This window comes from Salvelinus namaycush, chromosome 25 (genome assembly GCF_016432855.1).
Source record: "Salvelinus namaycush isolate Seneca chromosome 25, SaNama_1.0, whole genome shotgun sequence".
NCBI lineage: Eukaryota > Metazoa > Chordata > Actinopteri > Salmoniformes > Salmonidae > Salvelinus > Salvelinus namaycush.
The window spans coordinates 20,930,263-20,946,869 of NC_052331.1; positions in this window are offsets into that span (position 1 = coordinate 20,930,263).

Below are 16,607 nucleotides of genomic sequence, written 5' to 3' on the forward strand. Positions count from 1 at the left end.
AGAACATTATCTTGGGAGGTAATGCGCTTGGCATTTGATGGTGAGGTATTCTAGATCAGGAGAACAAAAGGACTTGAGTTCATGTACGTTACCACAAACACACCATGGGTAGTTAATCATGAAACATACACCTCCACCTTTCTTCTTCCCGTAAAGTTCTTTCTTCTTGTCCATGCGATGGACAGAGAACCCCTCTGGCTGAGTGGACAGTATATCCGAAGAGATCCATGATTCCGTAAAACAGTATTTTACAATCCCTGATGGCTTTCTGGAAGGTAATCCTCGCCCTGAGCTCGTCTACTGTATTGGCCAGGGACTGAATGTAAGCGAGTAATATACTCGGAAGCGGTGGATGGTATGCACACCTCCTGAGTCTGACTAGAAGAACACTCCTTGGCTATATACGCAGGGTACCAGTACTGAGTCAATATGCAGGGGTATTTGCTTACAGTATTAATAAATGACAAAGGGGAGTGATGTAATGTAGCAAAGTATTTGTTATATGCCATGTTGTGTGTTTATGTGTGAATGATAAATACCAATTTGGATTCAGAGCGATGTTTCTTTCTTCCCCACAACTTTTTTACATTTATTTTGTCAATAATCATAAGCAAAAGTTTGCTAACAGCATATATTTTCAAAGGCAGTCTGGAACATATCTGTCAAATAGCTTAGTGCTAGTGGAGTGGAACGGTGATGAGGGCAGACAGACAACAACATGCCACTCTGGATAAGCGTCACTGTTGCTCTGGAGGAGACGATGCAAAATTACACATCAGCATAAAAATAACACTTTTCTTCCTGTACCCATTTTTGGCCACAATCAGCTTCACTATTCCCCAGTTTTGACTTGGTAGTAGAGGTCTTGCAGAAAATAGGCTACAGAACAGAACCACATATTTACCTACAGATGTTGGGTATTTGAATTAAGATCACTAGTATCAGCACTGAGAATAATCTTATACTAGCACAGTATAAACCTACAGTACACTAATAATATACCCTATGCAGGGTTCCCTAGTCTCACAATTCTCAAGGAATTGCTTTCTCTTGATTCTTCGGAATACAAAGAGCTAAAGAGCTAAAGGTGCTCCAGTATTTGAGTGTCTGCTCTACCACCCGAGGGCAGTGTTGTGCAACATTCCTACATCACATCCCCATATGGCTTCACAACCCCCAAAGCATACAGCAGAGCCTGGTCTAACGGTCTCTAAATTACCATACACTATTGACTTATTAGAAAACATATTTTATATTTCGAAAATGTATTAATTTTAACCTCTTCTTGGCAATGTCTTAATTTGTTTAAAAAAATTAACTGTTGCTTGAAGCCTAGACTGGTTAAGTAGGTGTGTTAGCTTACATTATCCATTAGCAGTGGAGGCCTAGGGGAAGACAAAGACTCAGAGAATGATGTCATTTTTTAAAGTAGAGTGCAGATGGAATCTGTTCTCTGACTTGTGGCAATGGTACTTGGATTCAATCGGCACGCACACTTTGTAAAACTGGTATTATATCGTAACCGGTCATTTGTATTCAGCTGTTGTACAGTGTACCCATTAAACAATATGGCTAAAAATACCCTATTTTGCCCAGCCACAATGTCAATAATGTGAACAATACAACCAATCTCTTCCAATGCCTGTGAATTTACCAAGAGTTGACTACATTAACCCTTGGATTAAATTGCAATTTGAGTTTTGACCCTCATAACTTTAGCAATGTCTTTTGTACAAAGCAGTGGAAGTCTTATCCTCCCTGCAGACATCAGAGAATAATTTGTTAGGCGGCTCAGTGTAGAGTCTTTACGGACTATTCCCTCCAACGTTATCAAGAGTCCTGATTGTTGCCCCCCTGCCCATTGACTAAAGTCTCATTCATCTCTTTCAACAGACCTAATACTGTGTTCGTGTCCAGGGCTGTTTTCATCCCCTACTGTATGGCTTTGATGCATGACTTTATTCAGCACAAACATTTTGGGAAATCATGTCGATAAGCTACAGTATTATGTACTGACACATATGTTCTTCAGATGTAAAATGTACACAACCAAAACATTTCTGCCAGGTGCTGGATTCAACAAAAAACAGGTCACAGCAATTAGAATAAAACAACACAATGTTTTTTTCATAAGTACAACGTTTCGACTCATAATGGGTCTACATCAAGAAACCTTTTTTATACAACAGTGTGTGTAGTTTTATTCTAATCACCTTGATTCAATATATTCTATTGTTTCTAATTCATCTAGTTATCATTTTATTTCCAGATCAGTTAAACAGAACCACCTATGACATTTCCATGGAAACTGAGGATGAGATCAGGTGACAGGAAGTAGCCCCAGACAGTGCAGGAGGTGTCACAGTTCCTGGCTGCCCTTGGGTGCCTCACGTGAGACCAATAGGAGAGGAGAGAGGAAGGGCTGCAACATGACCGGAGGCCCTACCAGACCAGGTGTGACCCCTAAATCCATCAGTACTTACCTAGACTTTTCCACACAGCTCATGACTAAAGGCTCGTGTCGAAAAGCAGCCACTTCCTCTGGGAGTGATGGCTGTTCACAGTACATCCTGTTTGTCATTGAACAGGAACATTGATTCGATGAGTCAACCGTTATTATGGGTGTTGTCGTCGTTTAAAATGTACTGGTTTCTGTAAAGGTGCAATTATTAGCGTTTTTGAAAAGGACATAATTGGTCTATCTGTAATGATTATCCTACCTAGATTTAGGATGGTATAAAAACATGACTCTTGACATCAGTATACAAGCATCTGACTGAATTGGTACATAGCCTATTCATGCTAATGGATCAGTGGAAACAAGCTTTATGATTACTCCATCTGCCTACGGGAAAATACAGTAGTTTACCAGCACTTCCCTTAATCAACAGCAGTGTTGATCAGCTCAAGTGAGGGCACCAAAGAGACACTTACAAAAAAAGATTGCTGTTTTGAAACTGCAGTAAAAGTGCAGTAACTGCAGTTGACTGTGGTATTTTGGATGCAGTGATTGCAGTTATACTGCACTGTAACTGCAGTTATACTGCACTGTAACTGCAATTACACCGCACTGTAACTGCAGTTACACTGCCAAATTATTGCAGTAAGAAAAACGGGGTTATTTTGGGCACAGTATTTGCAGCATACTGCAGTTATACTGCATTCTAACTACAGTTATACTGCATTCTAACTACAGTTATACTGCATTCTAACTACAGTTATACTGCACACTGACTGCAGACTGTTTTCGTAAAGGGGAGTAGAGTGAGGAATCCATTAGCATTTTTTTTTTTATATAGATCTTATTACAAATCATTTATCGTTCCAAAGATCGAGGAATTTGGGGGTAGCTTTGCCTCTGGATCTACCCAGAAAGTCTCAACGCGTTTAGTGCCAGGGTTTATTTATGTTTCTATTCTAAAGGCTTCCAGAGGCGTGTGTCTGCTTTCTGTCCCTGGTTTAATGTGACAACAGAGCAGATACGGAGCCACATAACATGCATACTTCCTGTTGGAAATCTAGAAGGTAGATCTCTTCTCAAATGATCAGGCGGTTTCCCCCTTGCCAGAAATCTTTGTCTGGGACTAATTTACACCACGAATGGGTTTGACAGTAGATTTCAGTGCTGCATAATATTCACTAATCCAACCAGAGTGAAACATACACCACCGCATGGAAGTATGTGATGCAGCACTGGGAGAGACGAAGCATAACAACTCATTTGTATGCCACTTAGAAATACTAATTCCTTGTAGCATTTGTTAATTCCATCATCTGTGTGCAAAGAACTGCCTTTCTGATTCCTAATGTTCTTTGATGACCAGTCAGGCTGTTTAAAGTTAGCTAGAGTCTTCCTTATAAATAAATCTCACACTAGTTGGAGAGAGAAATCAAGATAAGCTAAGCTGTTGGTGTGGCCAATACAGTAGTACACTGTTTTGTAGATCAGCCTTCAAGCTTGAACTTTATACTATATGTCCAAATGAGATTAAGTGTGTTGGTTGTGTAACTGTACAAAACTACATCAGCACTCCAGAAAAGAGAGCATAACTTTGGCTTCAATACTGGCATGTGAAGGTAAAGTAACACTGTATAGTTAAACTATTATTTGTTTTGGGGGTTATTTTTATTGATACATTTTTTATTTCATCTTATTTTCTTCCTACTTTACCAGTTGATGTAAACCTGCAGTCAGATATGCTGTCTATAATTTTGCCAAATTATACAACAACAAAAAATAAAAAAAACTTGGCTTAATGTCTCACTAGTACAAAGGGATAGAAATCATTGAGCAGAGAATAAAGCATTTTTCAACAGTCCTAATGAGAATTGTACTGACTAGGACATTGCCTTTGATGTTGCTATAGTATAACACATCAACATACTCTATGGAAGTCTCTCTTGTTCATGCATTTTCAAAGGTGATGGTATTGTGCCAGCATAAAATATGTAAACATGATATGCCTATAAGTATCTTAACTTCTGAATTTGCATTAGTACAAAATTACTATGATTTTATCAATTTTCCCAAATGTCATTAAATTCCTTATGAGGGATTCGGTTTTAGGGACAATATCAAGATACCATTATGGTCAGAATCAGATGCATCTCTATAGGCAAGCCAATATTCCAAGTATGCACAGTAAATACATGTAACAGAGGCATCATTTCCCATAGCAAAATAGATTAGATTATGGTAAGGATAACCACCAAACAAAAACACATCGTGTTCTGGTGAATTACCAAGCAGGTGTGACCCCTAGTTCCATTTGTGCAAGGCATGCTTGCACAGATTGGTATTGATATAAATTAATGAACAGGTTTTTATGGGAACAAACAGTCAGTGAGGGATCAGATGGATTAGGGAGATATATATAGAACTGACTGGCTAAATATGATTGAAATGAGCATGGCGCTCATTTCAGGGGATACTTACCCATCCCTACTAATCATCTATAATCATCCATAAGTACAGGCTGCGTCTACACATCTATCCTGAGCACCTTGTGCCTCTATTACTGTCCTGTAGTGGAGCAGATAACATGTTACTGGTTGTGAGAGAAGATATTACTGTCCTGTAGTAGAGCAGATAACATGTTACTGGTTGTGAGAGAAGATATTACTGTCCTGTAGTAGAGCAGATAACATGTTACTGGTTGTGAGAGAAGATATTACTGTCCTGTAGTAGAGCAGATAACATGTTACTGGTTGTGAGAGAAGATATTACTGTCCTGTAGTAGAGCAGATAACATGTTACTGGTTGTGAGAGAAGATATTACTGTCCTGTAGTAGAGCAGATAACATGTTACTGGTTGTGAGAGAAGATATTACTGTCCTGTAGTAGAGCAGATAACATGTTACTGGTTGTGAGAGAAGATATTACTGTCCTGTAGTAGAGCAGATAACATGTTACTGGTTGTGAGAGGAGATATTACTGTCCTGTAGTAGAGCAGATAACATGTTAGTGGTTGTGAGAGAAGATATTACTGTCCTGTAGTGGAGCAGATAACATGTTAGTGGTTGTGAGAGAAGATATTACTGTCCTGTAGTAGAGCAGATAACATGTTAGTGGTTGTGAGAGAAGATATTACTGTCCTGTAGTAGAACAGATAACATGTTACTGGTTGTGAGAGAAGATATTACTGTCCTGTAGTAGAGCAGATAACATGTTACTGGTTGTGAGAGGAGATATTACTGTCCTGTAGTAGAGCAGATAACATGTTACTGGTTGTGAGAGAAGATATTACTGTCCTGTAGTAGAGCAGATAACATGTTAGTGGTTGTGAGAGAAGATATTATTGTCCTGTAGTAGAGCAGATAACATGTTACTGGTTGTGAGAGAAGATATTAGTGTCCTGTAGTAGAGCAGATAACATGTTACTGGTTGTGAGAGAAGATATTACTGTCCTGTAGTAGAACAGATAACATGTTACTGGTTGTGAGAGAAGATATTACTGTCCTGTAGTGGAGCAGATAACATGTTACTGGTTGTGAGAGAAGATATTACTGTCCTGTAGTAGAGCAGATAACATGTTACTGGTTGTGAGAGAAGATATTACTGTCCTGTAGTAGAGCAGATAACATGTTACTGGTTGTGAGAGAAGATATTACTGTCCTGTAGTAGAGCAGATAACATGTTACTGGTTGTGAGAGAAGATATTACTGTCCTGTAGTAGAGCAGATAACATGTTAGTGGTTGTGAGAGAAGATATTACTGTCCTGTAGTAGAGCAGATAACATGTTACTGGTTGTGAGAGAAGATATTACTGTCCTGTAGTAGAGCAGATAACATGTTAGTGGTTGTGAGAGAAGATATTACTGTCCTGTAGTAGAGCAGATAACATGTTACTGGTTGTGAGAGAAGATATTACTGTCCTGTAGTAGAGCAGATAACATGTTAGTGGTTGTGAGAGAAGATATTACTGTCCTGTAGTAGAGCAGATAACATGTTACTGGTTGTGAGAGAAGATATTACTGTCCTGTAGTAGAGCAGATAACATGTTAGTGGTTGTGAGAGAAGATATTACTGTCCTGTAGTAGAGCAGATAACATGTTAGTGGTTGTGAGAGAAGATATTACTGTCCTGTAGTAGAGCATATAACATGTTACTGGTTGTGAGAGAAGATATTACTGTCCTGTAGTAGAGCAGATAACATGTTACTGGTTGTGAGAGAAGATATTACTGTCCTGTAGTGGAGCAGATAACATGTTACTGGTTGTGAGAGAAGATATTAATGTCCTGTAGTAGAGCAGATAACATGTTACTGGTTGTGAGAGAAGATATTACTGTCCTGTAGTAGAGCAGATAACATGTTACTGGTTGTGAGAGAAGATATTACTGTCCTGTAGTGGAGCAGATAACATGTTAGTGGTTGTGAGAGAAGATATTACTGTCCTGTAGTAGAGCAGATAACATGTTACTGGTTGTGAGAGAAGATATTACTGTCCTGTAGTAGAGCAGATAACATGTTACTGGTTGTGAGAGAAGATATTACTGTCCTGTAGTAGAGCAGATAACATGTTACTGGTTGTGAGAGAAGATATTACTGTCCTGTAGTGGAGCAGATAACATGTTAGTGGTTGTGAGAGAAGATATTACTGTCCTGTAGTAGAGCAGATAACATGTTACTGGTTGTGAGAGAAGATATTACTGTCCTGTAGTAGAGCAGATAACATGTTACTGGTTGTGAGAGAAGATATTACTGTCCTGTAGTAGAGCAGATAACATGTTAGTGGTTGTGAGAGAAGATATTACTGTCCTTTGGTGGAACAGATAACATGTTACTGGTTGTGAGAGAAGATATTACTGTCCTGTAGTAGAACAGATAACATGTTACTGGTTGTGAGAGAAGATATTACTGTCCTGTAGTAGAACAGATAACATGTTACTGGTTGTGAGAGAAGATATCACTGTCTTGTAGTAGAGCAGATAACATGTTACTGGTTGTGAGAGAAGATATTACTGTCCTGTAGTAGAGCAGATAACATGTTAGTGGTTGTGAGAGCAGATAGTACTGTCCTGTAGTAGAGCAGATAACATGTTAGTGGTTGTGAGAGAAGATATTACTGTCCTGTAGTAGAGCAGATAACATGTTACTGGTTGTGAGAGAAGATATTACTGTCCTGTAGTAGAGCAGATAACATGTTACTGGTTGTGAGAGAAGATATTACTGTCCTGTAGTAGAGCAGATAACATGTTAGTGGTTGTGAGAGAAGATATTACTGTCCTGTAGTAGAGCAGATAACATGTTAGTGGTTGTGAGAGAAGATATTACTGTCCTGTAGTAGAACAGATAACATGTTACTGGTTGTGAGAGAAGATATTACTGTCCTGTAGTAGAGCAGATAACATGTTACTGGTTGTGAGAGAAGATATTACTGTCCTTTAGTGGAGCAGATAACATGTTACTGGTTGTGAGAGAAGATATTACTGTCCTGTAGTAGAGCAGATAACATGTTAGTGGTTGTGAGAGAAGATATTACTGTCCTGTAGTGGAGCAGATAACATGTTACTGGTTGTGAGAGAAGATATTACTGTCCTGTAGTAGAGCAGATAACATGTTACTGGTTGTGAGAGAAGATATTACTGTCCTGTAGTAGAGCAGATAACATGTTAGTGGTTGTGAGAGAAAATATTACTGTCCTGTAGTAGAGCAGATAACATGTTAGTGGTTGTGAGAGAAGATATTACTGTCCTGTAGTAGAGCAGATAACATGTTACTGGTTGTGAGAGAAGATATTACTGTCCTGTAGTAGAGCAGATAACATGTTACTGGTTGTGAGAGAAGATATTACTGTCCTGTAGTAGAACAGATAACATGTTACTGGTTGTGAGAGAAGATATTACTGGCCTGTAGTGGAGCAGATAACATGTTACTGGTTGTGAGAGAAGATATTACTGTCCTGTAGTGGAGCAGATAACATGTTACTGGTTGTGAGAGAAGATATTACTGTCCTGTAGTAGAGCAGATAACATGTTAGTGGTTGTGAGAGAAGATATTACTGTCCTGTAGTGGAGCAGATAACATGTTACTGGTTGTGAGAGAAGATATTACTGTCCTGTAGTAGAGCAGATAACATGTTACTGGTTGTGAGAGAAGATATTACTGTCCTGTAGTAGAGCAGATAACATGTTACTGGTTGTGAGAGAAGATATTACTGTCCTGTAGTAGAGCAGATAACATGTTACTGGTTGTGAGAGAAGATATTACTGTCCTGTAGTAGAGCAGATAACATGTTACTGGTTGTGAGAGAAGATATTACTGTCCTTTAGTGGAGCAGATAACATGTTACTGGTTGTGAGAGAAGATATTACTGTCCTGTAGTAGAGCAGATAACATGTTACTGGTTGTGAGAGAAGATATTACTGTCCTGTAGTAGAGCAGATAACATGTTACTGGTTGTGAGAGAAGATATTACTGTCCTGTAGTAGAAGCAGATAACATGTTACTGGTTGTGAGAGAAGATATTACTGTCCTGTAGTAGAGCAGATAACATGTTACTGGTTGTGAGAGAAGATATTACTGTCCTGTAGTAGAGCAGATAACATGTTACTGGTTGTGAGAGAAGATATTACTGTCCTGTAGTAGAGCAGATAACATGTTACTGGTTGTGAGAGAAGATATTACTGTCCTGTAGTAGAGCAGATAACATGTTACTGGTTGTGAGAGAAGATATTACTGTCCTGTAGTAGAACAGATAACATGTTACTGGTTGTGAGAGAAGATATTACTGTCCTGTAGTAGAGCAGATAACATGTTACTGGTTGTGAGAGAAGATATTACTGTCCTGTAGAGCAGATAACATGTTAGTGGTTGTGAGAGAAGATATTACTGTCCTGTAGTAGAGCAGATAACATGTTAGTGGTTGTGAGAGAAGATATTACTGTCCTGTAGTAGAGCAGATAACATGTTACTGGTTGTGAGAGAAGATATTACTGTCCTGTAGTAGAGCAGATAACATGTTACTGGTTGTGAGAGAAGATATTACTGTCCTGTAGTAGAGCAGATAACATGTTAGTGGTTGTGAGAGAAGATATTACTGTCCTGTAGTAGAGCAGATAACATGTTACTGGTTGTGAGAGAAGATATTACTGTCCTGTAGTAGAACAGATAACATGTTACTGGTTGTGAGAGAAGATATTACTGTCCTGTAGTAGAGCAGATAACATGTTAGTGGTTGTGAGAGAAGATATTACTGTCCTGTAGTAGAGCAGATAACATGTTACTGGTTGTGAGAGAAGATATTACTGGCCTGTAGTGGAGCAGATAACATGTTACTGGTTGTGAGAGAAGATATTACTGTCCTGTAGTGGAGCAGATAACATGTTACTGGTTGTGAGAGAAGATATTAGTGTCCTGTAGTAGAGCAGATAACATGTTACTGGTTGTGAGAGAAGATATTACTGTCCTTTAGTGGAGCAGATAACATGTTACTGGTTGTGAGAGAAGATATTACTGTCCTGTAGTAGAGCAGATAACATGTTACTGGTTGTGAGAGAAGATATTACTGTCCTGTAGTAGAGCAGATAACATGTTACTGGTTGTGAGAGAAGATATTACTGTCCTGTAGTAGAGCAGATAACATGTTACTGGTTGTGAGAGAAGATATTACTGTCCTTTAGTGGAGCAGATAACATGTTACTGGTTGTGAGAGAAGATATTAGTGTCCTGTAGTAGAGCAGATAACATGTTACTGGTTGTGAGAGAAGATATTACTGTCCTGTAGTAGAGCAGATAACATGTTACTGGTTGTGAGAGAAGATATTACTGTCCTGTAGTAGAGCAGATAACATGTTACTGGTTGTGAGAGAAGATATTACTGTCCTGTAGTAGAGCAGATAACATGTTACTGGTTGTGAGAGAAGATATTACTGTCCTGTAGTAGAGCAGATAACATGTTACTCATTGTGAGAGAAGATATTACTGTCCTGTAGTAGAGCAGATAACATGTTACTGGTTGTGAGAGAAGATATTACTGTCCTGTAGTAGAGCAGATAACATGTTAGTGGTTGTGAGAGAAGATATTACTGTCCTGTAGTAGAGCAGATAACATGTTACTGGTTGTGAGAGAAGATATTACTGTCCTGTAGTAGAGCAGATAACATGTTACTGGTTGTGAGAGAAGATATTACTGTCCTGTAGTAGAACAGATAACATGTTACTGGTTGTGAGAGAAGATATTACTGTCCTGTAGTAGAGCAGATAACATGTTACTGGTTGTGAGAGAAGATATTACTGTCCTGTAGTAGAACAGATAACATGTTACTGGTTGTGAGAGAAGATATTACTGTCCTGTAGTAGAACAGATAACATGTTAGTGGTTGTGAGAGAAGATATTACTGTCCTGTAGTAGAACAGATAACATGTTAGTGGTTGTGAGAGAAGATATTACTGTCCTGTAGTAGAGCAGATAACATGTTAGTGGTTGTGAGAGAAGATATTACTGTCCTGTAGTAGAGCAGATAACATGTTACTGGTTGTGAGAGAAGATATTACTGTCCTGTAGTAGAGCAGATAACATGTTACTGGTTGTGAGAGAAGATATTACTGTCCTGTAGTAGAGCAGATAACATGTTACTGGTTGTGAGAGAAGATATTACTGTCCTGTAGTAGAACAGATAACATGTTACTGGTTGTGAGAGAAGATATTACTGTCCTGTAGTAGAGCATATAACATGTTACTGGTTGTGAGAGAAGATATTACTGTCCTGTAGTGGAGCAGATAACATGTTAGTGGTTGTGAGAGAAGATATTACTGTCCTGTAGTAGAGCAGATAACATGTTACTGGTTGTGAGAGAAGATATTACTGTCCTGTAGTAGAGCAGATAACATGTTACTGGTTGTGAGAGAAGATATTACTGTCCTGTAGTAGAGCAGATAACATGTTACTGGTTGTGAGAGAAGATATTACTGTCCTGTAGTAGAGCAGATAACATGTTACTGGTTGTGAGAGAAGATAGTACTGTCCTGTAGTAGAACAGATAACATGTTACTGGTTGTGAGAGAAGATATTACTGTCCAGTAGTAGAGCAGATAACATGTTACTGGTTGTGAGAGAAGATATTACTGTCCTGTAGTAGAGCAGATAACATGTTAGTGGTTGTGAGAGAAGATATTACTGTCCTGTAGTAGAACAGATAACATGTTACTGGTTTTGAGAGAAGATATTACTGGCCTGTAGTGGAGCAGATAACATGTTACTGGTTGTGAGAGAAGATATTACTGTCCTGTAGTAGAGCAGATAACATGTTAGTGGTTGTGAGAGAAGATATTACTGTCCTGTAGTAGAGCAGATAACATGTTACTGGTTGTGAGAGAAGATATTACTGTCCTGTAGTAGAGCAGATAACATGTTAGTGGTTGTGAGAGAAAATATTACTGTCCTGTAGCAGAGCAGATAACATGTTACTGGTTGTGAGAGAAGATATTACTGGCCTGTAGTGGAGCAGATAACATGTTACTGGTTGTGAGAGAAGATATTACTGTCCTGTAGTGGAGCAGATAACATGTTAGTGGTTGTGAGAGAAGATATTACTGTCCTGTAGTAGAGCAGATAACATGTTACTGGTTGTGAGAGAAGATATTACTGTCCTGTAGTGGAGCAGATAACATGTTACTGGTTGTGAGAGAAGATATTACTGTCCTGTAGTAGAGCAGATAATATGTTACTGGTTGTGAGAGAAGATATTACTGTCCTGTAGTAGAGCGGATAACATGTTACTGGTTGTGAGAGAAGATATTACTGTCCTGTAGTAGAGCAGATACCATGTTACTGGTTGTGAGAGAAGATATTACTGTCCTGTAGTAGAGCAGATAACATGTTAGTGGTTGTGAGAGAAGATATTACTGTCCTGTAGTAGAGCAGATAACATGTTAGTGGTTGTGAGAGAAGATATTACTGTCCTGTAGTAGAGCAGATAACATGTTAGTGGTTGTGAGAGAAGATATTACTGTCCTGTAGTAGAGCAGATAACATGTTACTGGTTGTGAGAGAAGATATTACTGGCCTGTAGTGGAGCAGATAACATGTTACTGGTTGTGAGAGAAGATATTACTGTCCTGTAGTGGAGCAGATAACATGTTACTGGTTGTGAGAGAAGATATTAGTGTCCTGTAGTAGAGCAGATAACATGTTACTGGTTGTGAGAGAAGATATTACTGTCCTTTAGTGGAGCAGATAACATGTTACTGGTTGTGAGAGAAGATATTACTGTCCTGTAGTAGAGCAGATAACATGTTACTGGTTGTGAGAGAAGATATTACTGTCCTGTAGTAGAGCAGATAACATGTTACTGGTTGTGAGAGAAGATATTACTGTCCTGTAGTAGAGCAGATAACATGTTACTGGTTGTGAGAGAAGATATTACTGTCCTTTAGTGGAGCAGATAACATGTTACTGGTTGTGAGAGAAGATATTAGTGTCCTGTAGTAGAGCAGATAACATGTTACTGGTTGTGAGAGAAGATATTACTGTCCTGTAGTAGAGCAGATAACATGTTACTGGTTGTGAGAGAAGATATTACTGTCCTGTAGTAGAGCAGATAACATGTTACTGGTTGTGAGAGAAGATATTACTGTCCTGTAGTAGAGCAGATAACATGTTACTGGTTGTGAGAGAAGATATTACTGTCCTGTAGTAGAGCAGATAACATGTTACTGGTTGTGAGAGAAGATATTACTGTCCTGTAGTAGAGCAGATAACATGTTACTGGTTGTGAGAGAAGATATTACTGTCCTGTAGTAGAGCAGATAACATGTTACTGGTTGTGAGAGAAGATATTACTGTCCTGTAGTAGAACAGATAACATGTTACTGGTTGTGAGAGAAGATATTACTGTCCTGTAGTAGAGCAGATAACATGTTACTCATTGTGAGAGAAGATATTACTGTCCTGTAGTAGAGCAGATAACATGTTACTGGTTGTGAGAGAAGATATTACTGTCCTGTAGTAGAGCAGATAACATGTTAGTGGTTGTGAGAGAAGATATTACTGTCCTGTAGTAGAGCAGATAACATGTTACTGGTTGTGAGAGAAGATATTACTGTCCTGTAGTAGAGCAGATAACATGTTACTGGTTGTGAGAGAAGATATTACTGTCCTGTAGTAGAACAGATAACATGTTACTGGTTGTGAGAGAAGATATTACTGTCCTGTAGTGGAGCAGATAACATGTTACTGGTTGTGAGAGAAGATATTACTGTCCTGTAGTAGAACAGATAACATGTTACTGGTTGTGAGAGAAGATATTACTGTCCTGTAGTGGAGCAGATAACATGTTACTGGTTGTGAGAGAAGATATTACTGTCCTGTAGTAGAGCAGATAACATGTTACTGGTTGTGAGAGAAGATATTACTGTCCTGTAGTAGAGCAGATAACATGTTACTGGTTGTGAGAGAAGATATTACTGTCCTGTAGTAGAGCAGATAACATGTTACTGGTTGTGAGAGAAGATATTACTGTCCTGTAGTAGAGCAGATAACATGTTACTGGTTGTGAGAGAAGATATTACTGTCCTGTAGTAGAACAGATAACATGTTACTGGTTGTGAGAGAAGATATTACTGTCCTGTAGTAGAGCAGATAACATGTTACTGGTTGTGAGAGAAGATATTACTGTCCTGTAGTAGAGCAGATAACATGTTACTGGTTGTGAGAGAAGATATTACTGTCCTGTAGTAGAACAGATAACATGTTACTGGTTGTGAGAGAAGATAGTACTGTCCTGTAGTAGAGCAGATAACATGTTAGTGGTTGTGAGAGAAGATAGTACTGTCCTGTAGTAGAGCAGATAACATGTTACTGGTTGTGAGAGAAGATATTACTGTCCTGTAGTAGAGCAGATAACATGTTACTGGTTGTGAGAGAAGATGTTACTGTCCTGTAGTAGAGCAGATAACATGTTAGTGGTTGTGAGAGCAGATAGTACTGTCCTGTAGTAGAGCAGATAACATGTTACTGGTTGTGAGAGAAGATATTACTGTCCTGTAGTAGAGCAGATAACATGTTACTGGTTGTGAGAGAAGATATTACTGTCCTGTAGTAGAGCAGATAACATGTTAGTGGTTGTGAGAGAAGATATTACTGTCCTGTAGTAGAGCAGATAACATGTTACTGGTTGTGAGAGAAGATATTACTGTCCTGTAGTAGAGCAGATAACATGTTACTGGTTGTGAGAGAAGATATTACTGTCCTGTAGTAGAGCAGATACCATGTTACTGGTTGTGAGAGAAGATATTACTGTCCTGTAGTGGAGCAGATAACATGTTACTGGTTGTGAGAGAAGATATTACTGTCCTGTAGTAGAACAGATAACATGTTACTGGTTGTGAGAGAAGATATTACTGTCCTGTAGTAGAGCAGATAACATGTTAGTGGTTGTGAGAGAAAATATTACTGTCCTGTAGCAGAGCAGATAACATGTTAGTGGTTGTGAGAGAAGATATTACTGTCCTGTAGTAGAGCAGATAACATGTTACTGGTTGTGAGAGAAGATATTACTGTCCTTTAGTGGAGCAGATAACATGTTACTGGTTGTGAGAGAAGATATTACGTTTTAACGCATTGATATACAGTTTCTTCTGTCATTGAACGTACATCTCGTACAATTATGGCTTGCTCTGTTTAAATATATATATGTTTTTTTTATATAATCTTTATTTAACTTGGCGATTCAGTTAAGAACAAATTCTTATTTACAATGACGGCCTACAACGGCCAAATCCGGACAACGCTGGGCCAATTGTGTTCCGCCCTATGGGACTCCCAATTAAGGCCGGTTGGTATATAGTTGTGATAAGGTTGTGTACTTGGCTGCTAGCTACAGTCTTTTCTGCCTTTAGATTCAAAGTAAATGTGAATGTTCAGAGTATATCAGTGCACTGTAATGCACTTCATATTTATCTGAGAGACTTTTGCTTAACTCATATTTGCTCACATTGAAGCAATTGGAACGAACATGTGTTTAATTCAATTTCAACGTGGGTAGTAAGTGGCTGTGTCATCATGATAAGCGAGTCTGTGTATGGTGTGTGTGTGGTGTGTGTGTGTGGGTGTGTGTGCATGTGTGTGGTGTGTGTGCATGTGTGTGTGCATGTTTATCTGATTTGATTCATTTAAATTCTACTGTGACTTTCACAAGTGAGTATCAGATTGATTCCGACATTGTGTTCACCAAGCAGACGAATACAAGGCAGAGGGTGGCTTAGGATAACAACTTTCCTCACTAAGAACTCACTAGTGTTTCCAATTCACAAAGATGCTATTTTCTGCATTTGTTTTTTTTCTATGTGCAATACAAATAAAAACCCAAGGAATGCACATTTAATTCAATTAAACCATGTTCACATTTACCCTCTCAGTGGACATCACTGTAGAATTTTGGAGGTCAGTGTATTTATATCAATTTTTTACATCTCTCACATTTGAGCGAATGTGTTGTGGTTGAGTGGACAGTATGCCTTAGGAGTTGACTGACTCCAAATCCTAGACTACAGCACAGGGCCTAAATTTAACTGACATTCCATTATGGCGCCCAAGGATTTGAACCCTGAGCCTGGTCTTGACTTCCCAAGGTGCTGACTTGGTGAGGTGAAAGTGCCTGTGAAAATGTGACATAATTATCCAGATTTCAGCAGTCTACTGTTGATAATAACCACACCAGCAGTAAACTGTCATGACAGATTGTCTCTCAGTCATCATTGATCAAAGAGCATGAGGAATTGCCTGGAATTATGCTCAGTCACCAGAAACTGATTTTCTTTACGATGCTCAGCTCATCCAAATGCTGGGAAAAGAAGAAGGAAAAGGATCATGCCTAGCTTGGCTTTACATGGGAGGGTGTGAAGTAGCATTTAATTATGATGAACTCAGAAGTAGTCCTCAAAGAACTCTGAAGAGTTAAAATGTATAATACAATAATTAGCAATAGGGAGAAACATAGTTCTGTCTAAAACCATTGAGATAAATATACGGCAGCAGTCTATGCTATCATATGATATCATGTGGATAATGAAAAGCAGCCGATGTCTCTGACCTTGAGTCAGCCAAGGGGATAATACCAATTAGACATTATCCCCATCTCTTATTCTCCTCCATCACACTACTA